Source organism: Sinohyriopsis cumingii, chromosome 8, assembly GCF_028554795.1.
Source record: "Sinohyriopsis cumingii isolate HCF-2022 chromosome 8, ASM2855479v2, whole genome shotgun sequence".
Classification (NCBI taxonomy): Eukaryota; Metazoa; Mollusca; class Bivalvia; order Unionida; family Unionidae; genus Sinohyriopsis; species Sinohyriopsis cumingii.
The window spans coordinates 57,391,701-57,405,141 of record NC_142968.1 but is presented as its reverse complement, the minus strand read 5'-3'; positions in this window follow the sequence as shown (position 1 = coordinate 57,405,141).

Here is a 13,441-nt window from a genome sequence, read left to right as displayed (position 1 = left end):
ATCCCATGTGTGTGATACGATGATTCATTGCCTCAGCTATTGTGAGTGTCGATCAATCAACTCTTGTAAATAAATACTAACGTTGAAACACACGTCTTGTAAATAAATACTTACGCTGAAAAAAGTGTCTCGCCAACGGTGTGACACCTTATCCCTCACTTCCCATCAAACACACACCGACTCGTGTTATTATAATTTCTTACTAGGGTGCCGATTTTAGTTCCTATTTAGATAGTATTGTACTTGTTTCGTAACGGTATAAGGTAATAATTTTTACTTAATTTCTGTTTTAACCGTATAGAATACTGCTTCCTTGTTCTTGTAATAACAGCTTTTAAAAACAAACATGTTTACATTATACATAAAGGGTTATGATTTTCTTTATGTCAGTATGATGTACACTGAAGTAACGTTCATAAACGCATTTGTAATTAGATACAACATTTTTTTTAAAAACTGACATAAATCATAGGACGATGATCATGGAGACAATGTCCACGATTCATATTGCCCCCCCCCCCCAGTCTGATGTGGCAGACGAAAGTCACATCGCGTTTTCTCCATTCATATATTAACGCTACTAAATGTACGAGCTAGCAGAAAATAACATGCTTTTGAATTAACTACAAGCCAATAACTGCCAATTGCATACACGAGCTCAAGAGCAAGTGTATATGCTATATAATCTTTATTCAATGTAAAAATAAGTAGACTAATATAAGTAGACTAATATCAAGTAGACTTATAAGTAGACTAAAATAAGTAGACTAATAAAAAAGTAGATTAAAAATAATTAGACTAATAATAAGTAGACCAATACTACGTAGACTTATAAGTAGACTAAAAAATAAGTAGACTAAAAATAAGTTGACTACTAATAAGTAGACTAAAATAATTAGACTAATACTAAGTAGACTAATAATAAGTAGACTAAAAATAAGTAGAATAAAATAATTAGACTAATACTAAGTAGACTAAAAATAAGTGGACTAATACTAAGTAGACTAATAATCAGTAGACTAATACTAAGTAGACTAATAATAAGTATACTAATAATAAATAGACCGATAGTAGACTAATAATAAGTAGACTAACAATAAGAAAACTGATAGTAGACTAACAATAAGTAGACTGATAGTAGACTAATAATAAGTAGACTAATAATAGACTGATAGTTGACTAATAATAAGTAGACTAATAATAAATATAATGATAGTAGACTAATAATAAGTAGATTAATAAGTAGACTACAATAATTAGACTAATAATAAATAGACTGATAGTAGACTAATAACAAATATAATGATAGTAGACTAATAATAAATAGACTAATAATAAAGACTAATAATAAGTAGACCATCTTCTTTCTACAAACTCAAAATAAACAGAGAAAACTCTCCAGATGAGTTATCTTATATTACAATGCATAAAAGCGTGGTTAATACAGTATTAAACATTAGGGATGTGCAGTGAGAGGCTGTGGTATAAATTTGGGACTAGAGCCACTTTCATGCACACTGAAACAACGTGACTTACAACCAAATATACTAAAATTCTCCGATAACGTTAGGGAATAACCATGGGTAGTATAATTTGTTTACAATGTGAGTTGTAATTCAACAGCACACACCCACCCCCTTCATGAAGCAGCTATAGTTGCCTAGTTTCCTAATGGCAGTACGGTGCATTGCTGGTTTGGAAACATCGTGCCATTTTGAAGTCATTACCGTTATTTTACTGAAACCTGAACATTTGACGGGGGAGACCATAGTCACGTCGTCATTTTACTTTATTGTTCTCTAATATTTCAACGAATAGTTAATGATGTATCAAGTATACAAGTCGTTTCAGTATTAATGCATATATCTAATTTCAATGATAACTGCATGTTACAATTATGAACGAGAGTTCATGAACAAGTGCATATGCTTATAATGTTAATTTTGTGTAATACTAACTAAATATAGCTTCTAAGTTTAGTCCAACTGCAAACAACATTCAATAATCGCTCCTAGTAGTTTTTAAGTTACAAAATGCAGGGTGGAACCGCACTGTTCCTTTTCCACCAGCATACATCGTACAAAATTCTGACTCTGGGTGAATTTGTGGTAGCTGTGATGATTTTCATATTAATATAGCAGTAAACCAATCTTATATATAACAGCCTTTCCCGCCAACTAAGGAAACACACCGGTATTACTTCCCAGCCCAATAAGGAAACCTACCGGTATTACTTCCCCGCCCACTAAGGAAATCCACTGGTATTACTTCCCTGTCCACTAAGGAAATACACCGGTATTACTTCCCCGCCCACTAAGGAAACACACCGGTATTACTTAAAGTTTCCACAAGCATTTTTTGTGCATCTTTAAAGAATAATTGGAATAAATCTTGTATATGTTTCTGCGTATTTTAAATAACAAAAATAATCTGCTATCAAATAATTGTATGAAGTTATCGCCTGAGTGGGGAGCTAGAACAGTTTTAGAGAATAATGGATTCACGCGTGCCCCATAATGGGATTAGTGGCAGGGTGGATATTAATGTGAAGTCTCTATTTATATGTGATCAGAGATGTTGTTTGTTTTAAGATATTGGTGTTAAATGTTTAGCTCATTGGATCTTGGGCAGCAGTAGGAGATAATGTGGTGGTGGCCAATTAGTTGTTCTCTGATGACAAAAGTTTAACCGAATAGCCATCGAAAATTAACTTCAGTCTCTAATTCTTACTGCACAAGAGTGTGTGCAGAGAGTGTTTCCTGGCAGGAGTCAAATATGCATGTTAGAGTGTGTGCAGAGAGTGTTTCCTGGCAGGAGTCAAACATGCATGTTAGAGTGTGTGCAGATAGTGTTTCCTAGCAGGAGTCAAACATGCATGTTGGAGCCAAATAAATATGTTGAACTAATGACATCTTTCCCGCTTCCTCCTTGTCTTACTTCACTAAAAATTTGACGTTATTTTTGAGTAGAATTTCTTCAATAAACTTTCATTAGCAGACAGGAAGTAACGTCGCTTATAAACTGGTATCAAATGTGGGATGAAGAAGATGATGATACATTCAGAGGTGCTAGAGAACGGTATGGGACTCATTTAGAAAGGCAGTTGGGAATGAATGGTGGATACTCTGGTCCAGTTCCAGGACTACTTATATGAAACCGTAACATTTCAGTCGAGATGAAGATTGATGATCATATCTCACATTTTGAAAGTTGTGCAAAATTTGGTCAATGAAGTCTTGAAGAAAACGTCCTTACACTAGATGCTTGCATCCGTGGAGCTGCAAGAACCTTTTATATAAGCCTTACCACAACTGAGAAGAGATTTTTATGCCCATAGTTTCAGCAACGCTTTGGAAATTCCCAACCTCAGATTAAATGGTTGTCGGTTCTTGAATCAAGAGCACGCGAGAGTGATGAATCCATTGCAGCACTGGGTGGTGATCAACAGTTGTCCCCGAAGGTACATCCAAACTTAGATGCTAAGTCCCAATAAACGCTTGCACTGAATCAGCTTTTCAGAATTCTTCCATACGAGATGATGAAATGCCGTTACATTGACAAAGAGTGCAAGACTGCGGCTGAAGCGGTTGAAGTTGTGCAGTTGTTGTTGTTGGCTTATGTTAGTCTCGAGATACGATGTAAATGTGCCCATAAGAGATGTCCTGGTTGGTGGTTGTGCAGGGTCTGCTGTGGCTATGTAGTCCAACACGGGAGTGTCAGTCCTTGCTGCACTTGAAGGTTGCGTCTGGTGTTTTTGGAGCTGCTTCTTCTTCCTCTGCGATCGTTATTCATCAGCTAGCAAGCGTAGCTCGTCCTCGCCGGCTTTCAGACCAGTGATCAGAGCATGTCGCCAGCTTGATTTGTCTAGAGCGAGCTCTTCCCAGGTGTTGACATCGATGTCAAGGGCTTTCATGTCGCGCTTGCAGGCATCCTTGAAGCGGAGATGTGGCCATGCAAGCGACCTTTTGCCAAAGGCGAGTTTCGAATAAAGAATGTCCCATAAAAATCACTAAAATGATCAATCGAGCACACTTTCAAGATCGATTTCCAACGATAAATCATTTTATTTGGGTGAGAGTTTCAAATCATATATTAAATTGTAACATAATTTTTTATAAAATAGACAGTGTCTGAGCTAACAACTTGTATGGTAAACGGTGAAAAAGTTTATATAGGAATATTCAGAAGAATTGATTTTAAGGGTGAGATGGTCAAATGTCCTTCACGACACAGTAGTGTCTTGAGAAACTGTTTTCATCTTCGATCGATGCAAATTGCCTTATGAACTGAATCTGTTTAATATTCTAAAACATTTAACTTTTTCTGCTTAATATTGTCATACATGCCAATGTTCGGATTATTTTTCAGAAGTAGGGACAAGTAATGTTAGCAGGGACACATTACTGGGCCGTATGAAGGATAACATGAAACTTCTCGGGATGAATGCAGATGAAGTTGAGCGTCTATATATAGAAGATCACAACACTCTTCAGCAGGAAATCAAAGAATTCTTTGAGGAAGTTTACAATGGTATGCCATACTCTCTGGTCAACTGCTGCATAATTTTGGAATGTGAAAGATCCCTTTTTAACCTTAAAGAAAGTAACTCGTTTTTTACTTGAATTTGTATTAAGCCTCCAGGTCTTTTGAAATGACAGATAGTACAGCTACAATATCGTATTGTTATGGTTAGTGTACTGGAATTATATTGGGAAACGACCACCAAAGTGAGATTATCAATTACAAATGAGAGAAACCCATGAAAGTCTGTTTGACAAATTATGCAAGCCATTCAAATAAATATAATATGGTATACAGAACATAAAAAATTGCTATGTGACCTTTTTTGTCGAATATTTTACTGAAAGTATTTGTTGGGAAAGTATAATAAATATACTAAAAATAAAACCAAGAGATTCTGATTGACTAGAAGCCGTTTATTATGTTTTACAGATGCTGAGTAACATACCAACGTCGGTGAAAAATTTTTAAAAAAATGTAGATAAGTATTATTAAATATTGCCCAGCTATACTAACCGAGTCAGAAATTTGTATATTAGCTTTTTTGTTAAGCACACAAAAATGATACACAAGCATTCTATTCATGCCAATTTATAATGTAATTAAATGAAAACTCCGTAAGTAAAAAAAAAGTATAAATTACATGTGTTCACGACATACTGTTGTTCTTTGTAAAAACAAACTTTTTCACGAGATATATCCAATCGGGAAATTATTAAAAATACATATGATGCATTAGAATTTATACCGATTGGAATTGTGTGATCGACATTTGTTTATTACAGTTATCTTTGGCGAGGGTACATGCCATTTTAATTACGACCAATTTGTTATAAAAATCTTACGGGATTATGAAATGAAATTGTAAAGTCTTGATTTTCAAAGGGCTTACACAAGATGTTTTTTCCGAGTCATATCTAGCGCAGCGAGAGTGGGGCCCCAATATGTCAATATACAGGAAACGTCAAATATCCGGAGTAAAATTTCTATAGCATTTGCTTTGACAAAGTTTCGTCAACAGGAAGTTTGTCGAGAAATCGGAACAGAGTTTAGCACTGGAAAAGCTGAAGATGTCCAAGCGTTAAAAAGTCCGAGGATCTCCTGTTAATTATACCGATGCATGCTTCTCGCAGATTATATTCTTTCAGAATATATCGCTGTCTTACGGCTGTTTGACCCCTCGGTCATCTGAAATGTGATGCCGTCGTCTCCTCTCATTAGTACAAAAGCACTTTTACTGGACTATACCTTACTTCTCATATCACAGTCTGAAATCCAAGAACACATTGGTAAAATAACCAGATCATATGTGTGATGTTTTACCCCAACCCCTTGTATTATACATGCATTTATAAGTCTGTAAGTGGAGCCAGGTAAGCTTTGTTTTCCAAGTACCTAAGTTGGCTAATCCTCTTACGTAACCCAGTCTTTGTTTGAGCTCTTGAGTGGAAATCTGGCGGGAATCTTTGTACATGGGAACACGTGACGTAGACAACTTCAAAGAGCCGGAAGCCGACAATGGTAGGCTGGACAGTACATGGGGACACACAGACTGACATTTTTATGACTGACAGTTCGATCAAACGACCAGAGTCCGTCGCCATCCAATCGGGATGCGTTGTAGGTGGGACTTGATTCGAGAAACTGGCATAAGACTTGTACAAGCCTGAAATTCGTCAGTTGATGTTTAAGAGTCGCAGTGACACACACTCCGTTAGCCATTCGTAAAAATTGGCGGAATTTAGGAAATTCATGAAATAGCTTCGATCAGGTAAGTTTGATGTTACGTTGATTCTGCTTGATACGACTGCTGTTAATTGAAGAGAATTTGTCGTATGTATACATTTTACTTGTATTGAAGTATGAATAGTTAATTATGACCTTAATATTTTGCATTTTTTTCATGACTTTAGCTAGTACTTTTGTTTACGATTGATTACGATGTTGATTCGTTGCATCATTATTCATAATGTTACTATGTACACCTTATTTTGTGAGGCGAAAATGTTCTCTTCTTTCGCTAGTAATATGTGTGCATATTATTTCGTGGATTATTACGTTTACGCCCTTTTGAAAGGACGATTTGTATTTGTGAAGAATTGTATTGCTCGCTAGCCGCTATAAGAATTAATATTGTAATTCTTTGCGTAGTTATATTTTGGTAGACAAGAAATTTGTTTACGTAATGATAGATTTTGCCATTGAGTAACGGATTGCCGGTTATCACCATTTGAATGTGAATATTGTGGATTTGGTACGCTTGTGTAGGAAATATATATAAATATATAGATAGTCATATTACTAATCGTAGTAATATTTTAGTACAATCATATTTGAAATATTTTGTATGTATATACTGATAGGGCTCAGTATGTAGATATTTGAATCCTTTGTGTGATTGTGTTATGGCGCCATTTTTGTAAGCGGCGGAAGTGTATGGGAATTTCGATGTGGGCGCATGCGCGACCCAAATGTCCCGCCTTAAACTGATGGTTCAGTTCAGTGACGTAGTGTGAGGGAAGATTTTTATAACCCTATGCTAATGCATTATACCTTTCAACAGGAAGCTTTCGGGGGACGAAAGAATTTCAGAGAATTTCGGGGGACGAGAGAAGTTCAGAGAATTTCGGGTGACGGTGAGAGATACCGAGTGAATTTCGGGTGACCTCAAGGGATACCGTCAAGGGTTCCGGATACTAGAAGAGGAACCGGAAGTCAAGATAACGGCAAGGAACAAGGATTATAGAAGAGGAAGCGGAAGTGGAGATCACGAAAGGAGAGAAAGACAAGGGAACGAAGAGATTTAGATGAGTAGCACTCAAGAAGGGAAAAATCTCCTCACACTGTGAACTCAAATGATGATCAAAGGGATCATTGGGTGAAAGAGAGACATTGATTACTTTAAATTCTTTTAAATTTCATTTATTAAATTGTTATTGTTTAAATTTCATCTTTGTATTTCTTTTAATTTAACTGTCGGCATTGCTGACTGGGGGCTCGTAGCCATAAATATATTTAGTCAATAAATAATATAGTGTCCAGAATTAACTTTCTGAATAAGGACCAGGGGAACTTCTCAGAATTCGTTAAAGTCTATAAGAAGAACCCCACCCCTAGACAACCACTACACCTTTACAATATGGCTCGAATGAACTTCATTGAGACGTCATTTGTGAATTATAACGTCGACAACGTACTATCTTGTAACATGGTTCGGCCAGTGCTAGATTACAGCAAATTTATAATTTTCCTGCCATTTTCCTCCTGAATTTTACGCAGAATCTTTACATTCTGCACAAAAGTGAAAACAAGATCACTAAATAGGAATCTAAATTGAGTCTGTTATAGTTATCAAAGGGTACGGTTTTCTCAAGGTAGCATGTTAACACCAACTTTATAGCGTTGTAGCAGTTGTACTAATCTTCCAAAGCAAGGTAACCCTATGACACAGTTATGACAGGCTATACACTATTTTTTTCTTTACAATCAAGTCAGTTTTATAAAGAATTTAACTCATGACCCCAAACACTAACATATCCTTGTCGGGTATACTGAAATATTAGAAAAGGTTTTGTTCTGCAACAATAGGGGGAAATGCACGCATGTACAAACTGTATACATTTTATCAGCTCTATAATTATAATCATCTGCATTGTCAGTGTTAATATAGAACTGCTGCTAAAAATAGCACAAGCAACGAAAGAAACACAACTCAAGGAAATCTCGACACCAAGAACGTTGAAACTTCCGTCAAATTCTGTTAAGCACTTTGCGAGCTATTTAAAAATGCTGAGGTCAGGTAAATTCTGTCAAACTCAAGAATATTCATGAATTTTGACGATGCTATAGACGAGGATAAATATTTTCGAAACAAAATTAAATATCTCTTTAAAGATAGATTAATAATTTGATTTCATTGCTGAAGTGAAACTCTATGTGACCCCATGTCGTTCTTTAGGTGACTCGTATGGCTACGACGTGAGAGCGCTATTGCTGACAGTCAGCCTGCCCTTCGTGCAATGGTGTTCCATGTCGGGCCGCATTACTTGATCTCTTTTCTATAGCCCTCCTCCAAGTCTTTTTGGGCCTACCCCTCTTTTGCCTCCCATCCGGGGACCAGAATGCTTTCCTGGGTGTTGCAGCCAGTGACATTCGGCATACCGGTATATACCCCAGACAACGCCATCTTCATTTCTTCACAATGTGGACAAGAGATGCTGATTCAGCCCTTGGATGACGATGCTCATTTTGGATCTTGTTTGGATAGAAGATGTCAATAATCTTCCTCAGATATTTGTTTTGAAGCTCTCGGTCTTTATGCTATTCTTGATGTTAACTTTCAGCTTTCAGAACCGTACAGTAGTACTCCGATGACACTGCCTTGGGGAATCCTCAGCTTAGTTTTGAACCTAAGTTGTTTGGATTTCTATATGTGTTTCACAAAAATTACCTTAAGTTACCTCCCATGTGGAATCTTGAAATGTTCGTAACTTCAAACCTGCTTTACAGATTTTGCTAGAACATGCATATTTGTGACGTTCATATAAGCACGAGTTTTTAAAATTATGTTGCAACAAACAACGAATTGTGTTTGTGTGTGTGTGTGTGCGTGAGAAAGAGAGATTCGAATTTTTAACGTAGCTTTAACATGTTTTCAGTCATATCACTACGATGCCTGCAGCAAGGCAGTTTTTAGTGATGTCTAGCATTGGGGCATCATGCTGCAGATATAACGCATCCCAGACAGTCACATTATCCTGACAGCGGGGCCACCAGTCCTAACACACACTAACCTCTTAGAACTGAGCGCCATATCTATATTAGTACCATATCGATAAGTGTTTGGTATGACTCGGCTGAGGTTCAAACCCTCGACCTCCCGCATCCGAGTAGGACGATCTAACCATTTAGGTCACCGGAGCAGTAGGAGCGTTACAATTTAACTCTTCTGTTGTTGAAAAAAGAACCCGGTCAGCCTGGGTGAAAATTGGGAATTATAACCAATTTTTAATGGAAAAGCCATACATTTTTTAAATGACCCGTCTGCATGCTATTTAAACTAAACTGTCTTACGGGAATTTCACACCAGTAGCTACTACTCTATTAAGGCTTTATTGCTTTAAATGGTACGGTATAAGAACTTGGAACGTTCCACAGTTTTCTTATAATCGTTCATGGCAATATAATAATAATAATAAGAAGAAGAAGAAGAAGAAGAAGAATTCTCCACGTAGAGAGGCAAATAGAGTATCATTTCATTTTGTAAATGATGGTATTCCATCTTTTCTGAACTTGCACGCAAGGTTATACTGCTTTTTTATAATTTTATTATTTGGTCAATTTGACGTGTTAGTCACATACCGGGAGTCACGATGTGTTAGTGACATACCGAAAGTCCCGATATGTTAGTGACATGCGGTTAGTCACGATGTGTTCTTAACATGCAGGGATTCACGATGTGTGAGTGGCATACGGAGAGTCACGATGTAAGTGACATACCAGGAATCACCATGTGTTAGTCGCATACCGAAAGTCATGATTGCTTAAAATATTTGAATATTAAGCCTTTTGTTTTCAGAATAAGTTGATTCGCCTTTAGAGATCATTGCTATCTTACCTCTGTCCGCGTGAGTTATAGTCTCGGGTTCGGGTATGTGAGAAAACTGCCAGTAGCTGATCGTGTGTCAGTTGTTCTTACCGCTTTTTTTCCGCGTTTCTCCACGAAATATACTGGCCGCCATGTAAAACCTGTCATGCACTGCTAAATGGCGTTAAATTCAAAACAACAACAACAACACATGAATTCAAGTCCAAGCTTTCATACTAGGGGCCGTCCATTTAGTACGTACTCTTGGAGGGGGTAACCCAAATGCATACGCTTACGTGGGGTGGGGGGGATCTACTGATAATGTACGTACGCATAGGAAACGTGGGTGGGGGCAACCTCGATAATAATTTGTCTAATACGTAACCTGTTTAATTGGGTTCAGTCGGTGTTTGAATTTTAGCGGACACTAGACAAACTGGTTAAAGTTACGCAGTTTATTTATGTGATGCAGCCAGACATTCAACGTCGGTGGACTATCTGTTTTATTAAACACGTTAATATTATTAATCCTTGATGGTTTCTGCGTGGATTAAATTTAGACCGTTGTATAGAATGGGGGTGGGGTGCGTCAAGCGTACGTACGCAGGTGGGGGTGTGTTAATAAAAAGTACGCATGTGTACAGGGAGGGAGGAGGGGTCAAGCTTTGCCAGATTTTAGCGTAAGTACTAAATAGATGACCCCCTACTGTATTTTGTTCCTGAGACCTTATATATACTGTTCTTTGAATATTTTGTCCGAAATAAACAATAATACTTTTTTCATTTTACTTGGGTTTTTTTACTTATTCATTGGGAATGGATCAATATATGTAGGATAGGTCTTCATCCTTAACTACAACATAGTTTCCTTGCTATAATCGTTACATTAAATTACAAGTTATAATGCTATCGAGGCATTGCTAGTGTTTTTGGCCATCTTAAATTAACAATTTCATAGTAGTAATAGTAGTAGGAGCAGGAGGAAGTGGAGGAGGAGGAGGAAGTGAAGGATGGGGTTATATTTTCAAAACTTAAAGCATTAGTCAATCTGATTAAAATCAGATCTCCGCTATCCTACGTGAAGATCTGAAGACGACCGCTTAGTGGTCATGTTCTGTTACCTTTGAATTAGCCAATGGAAATGGAACTTTCACAAATCTGAAAGTGATTCAAATCGTTCGGTGCACATTGATGATCTTCAGCCGCACTGTTCAGTCTCCTAACGCGAAGATACAAGACTTCATCTGATTGGCTGATACAAATTAGTGATTATGGCAATAACATATCTTACCAGAACATGACCCCTACTTGGTTGCTGTCAGATCTTCGTGTATAACAGTGGAGATCTGATTTTAATCAGATTGAATCATTAGCTACATGACTTGCGCATTGTATTTGTTATGTTGCTTCAGTGAGTATTTGGTAAGAAATTTCGCTTGTAACTGCGATGGGGTAATTTGTCTCCAGGTTTTGACGCTCGAGACGTTAAAGCATGATGATATCGAAATTTCACCATGAAAATAAGAGTTTCATCAACCTTTCTCATATCAACGTTTAAGTATCATAAATGAGCTTTTAATAACATTTAATGCACATAGAGTGGATTAAGATAAGGTTCAGAAAAGATGGAATACCATCATTTACAAAATGAAATGATACTCTGTTTGCCTCTCTACGTGGAGAATTCTTCTTCTTCTTCTTCTTATTATTATTATTATTATTATTATTATATTGCCATGAACGATTATACGAGAACTGTGGAACGTTCCAAGTTCTTGTACGGTACCATTTACAGCAATAAACCCTTTATGGAGTAGTAGCTACATGTGTGAAATTCCCGTAAGATAAATTTAGTTTAAATAGCCTGCAGAAGGGTGCTTTAAAAATATAATATAATACAATATTGTATTTCAAATAACATTCACCATGTGACCAGTTTATCCAGCCAGCCATCGAGAGAAACGATGGGTTCACCAGAAAGAAGGTTTTTGGTGGAAATGCGTGGCTTTTCCATTAAAAATTGGTTAGAATTCCTAATTTTCACCCAGGCTGACCGGGTTCTATTTTCAAAAAGAGAAGAGTTCAGTTGTAAAGCTCCAACCGCTCCGGTGACCTAAGTGGTTAGATCGTCCGACTCGGATGCGGGAGGTCGCGGGTTTGAACCCCAGCCGAGTCATACCAAACACTTATCGATATGGTACTAATATAGATATGGCGCTCAGTTCTAAGAGGTTAGTGTGTGTTAGGACTGGTGGCCCCGCTGTCAGGATAATGTGACTGTGTGGGATGCGTCATATCTGCAGCATGATGCCCCAATGCTAGACATCACTATAAACTGCCTTGCTTCAGGCATCGTAGTGATATGACTGGAAAAAATGTTAAAGCTACGTTAAAAAATCGAATCTCTCTTTCTCACACACACACACACACACACACACACACACTTCATTGTTTTTTGCAACATAATTTTAAAAACTCGTCCTTATATGAACGGCACAAGTATGCATGTTCTAGAAAAATCTGTAAAGCAGATTTAAAGATTCCACATGGGAGGTAACTTATGGTAATTTTTTCAAACTCTTTCCCGACTGATGACGGCATGATTTTCCTGATGGATGACTGATGAGAAAACCGGATTTAAAATAATTAAAGCATTATTTAAAGATAAGAAACACACTTTCGCTGTCTTTTATTTAACAATACATTAAACCTGAATTGATGTAAACATCCTGATAAACACTTCTGGAACATAGTGAGAAGAAATAAAACTGTTTTACATTACTGAAAATGTTTTTCAAATTATTTTCTAACATTTAGATTATGCACAGAGTTGATCTCCCGTCGGAAGCACAACACTAGAAAAGTCTTTAAAGAAATATAAATACCGCTACTGAAATATACTTCTGAGATTTGAAGAAATTGACATTTTATTATTGTTCAAGTTTTAAATTACGATGCATTTAAATTAACCAAATTATATACATGATGCGAAAGTTTATTAACAATATTCATATAATTTCTCCATAAAACCAACGATCACATCACTGAATAAGGATCAGATACAGGAGGTAGATGAATTCACATACCTTGGAAGCAAAGTGTCCACAGAGAGAGAGAGAGAGACAGAGAGAGAGAGAGAGAGAGAGAGAGGCGGCAGCCAGAATTAGCAAACCTTCGGTATGGTGAAACACATATAGAAATCCAAACAACTTGGATTCAAAACCAAGCTGAGGATTCCCCAAGGCAGTGTCATTGGAGTACTACTGTACGGTTCTGAAAGCTGAAAGTTAGCATCAAGAATAGCATAAAGTCCGAGAGCTTCAAAACAAATAT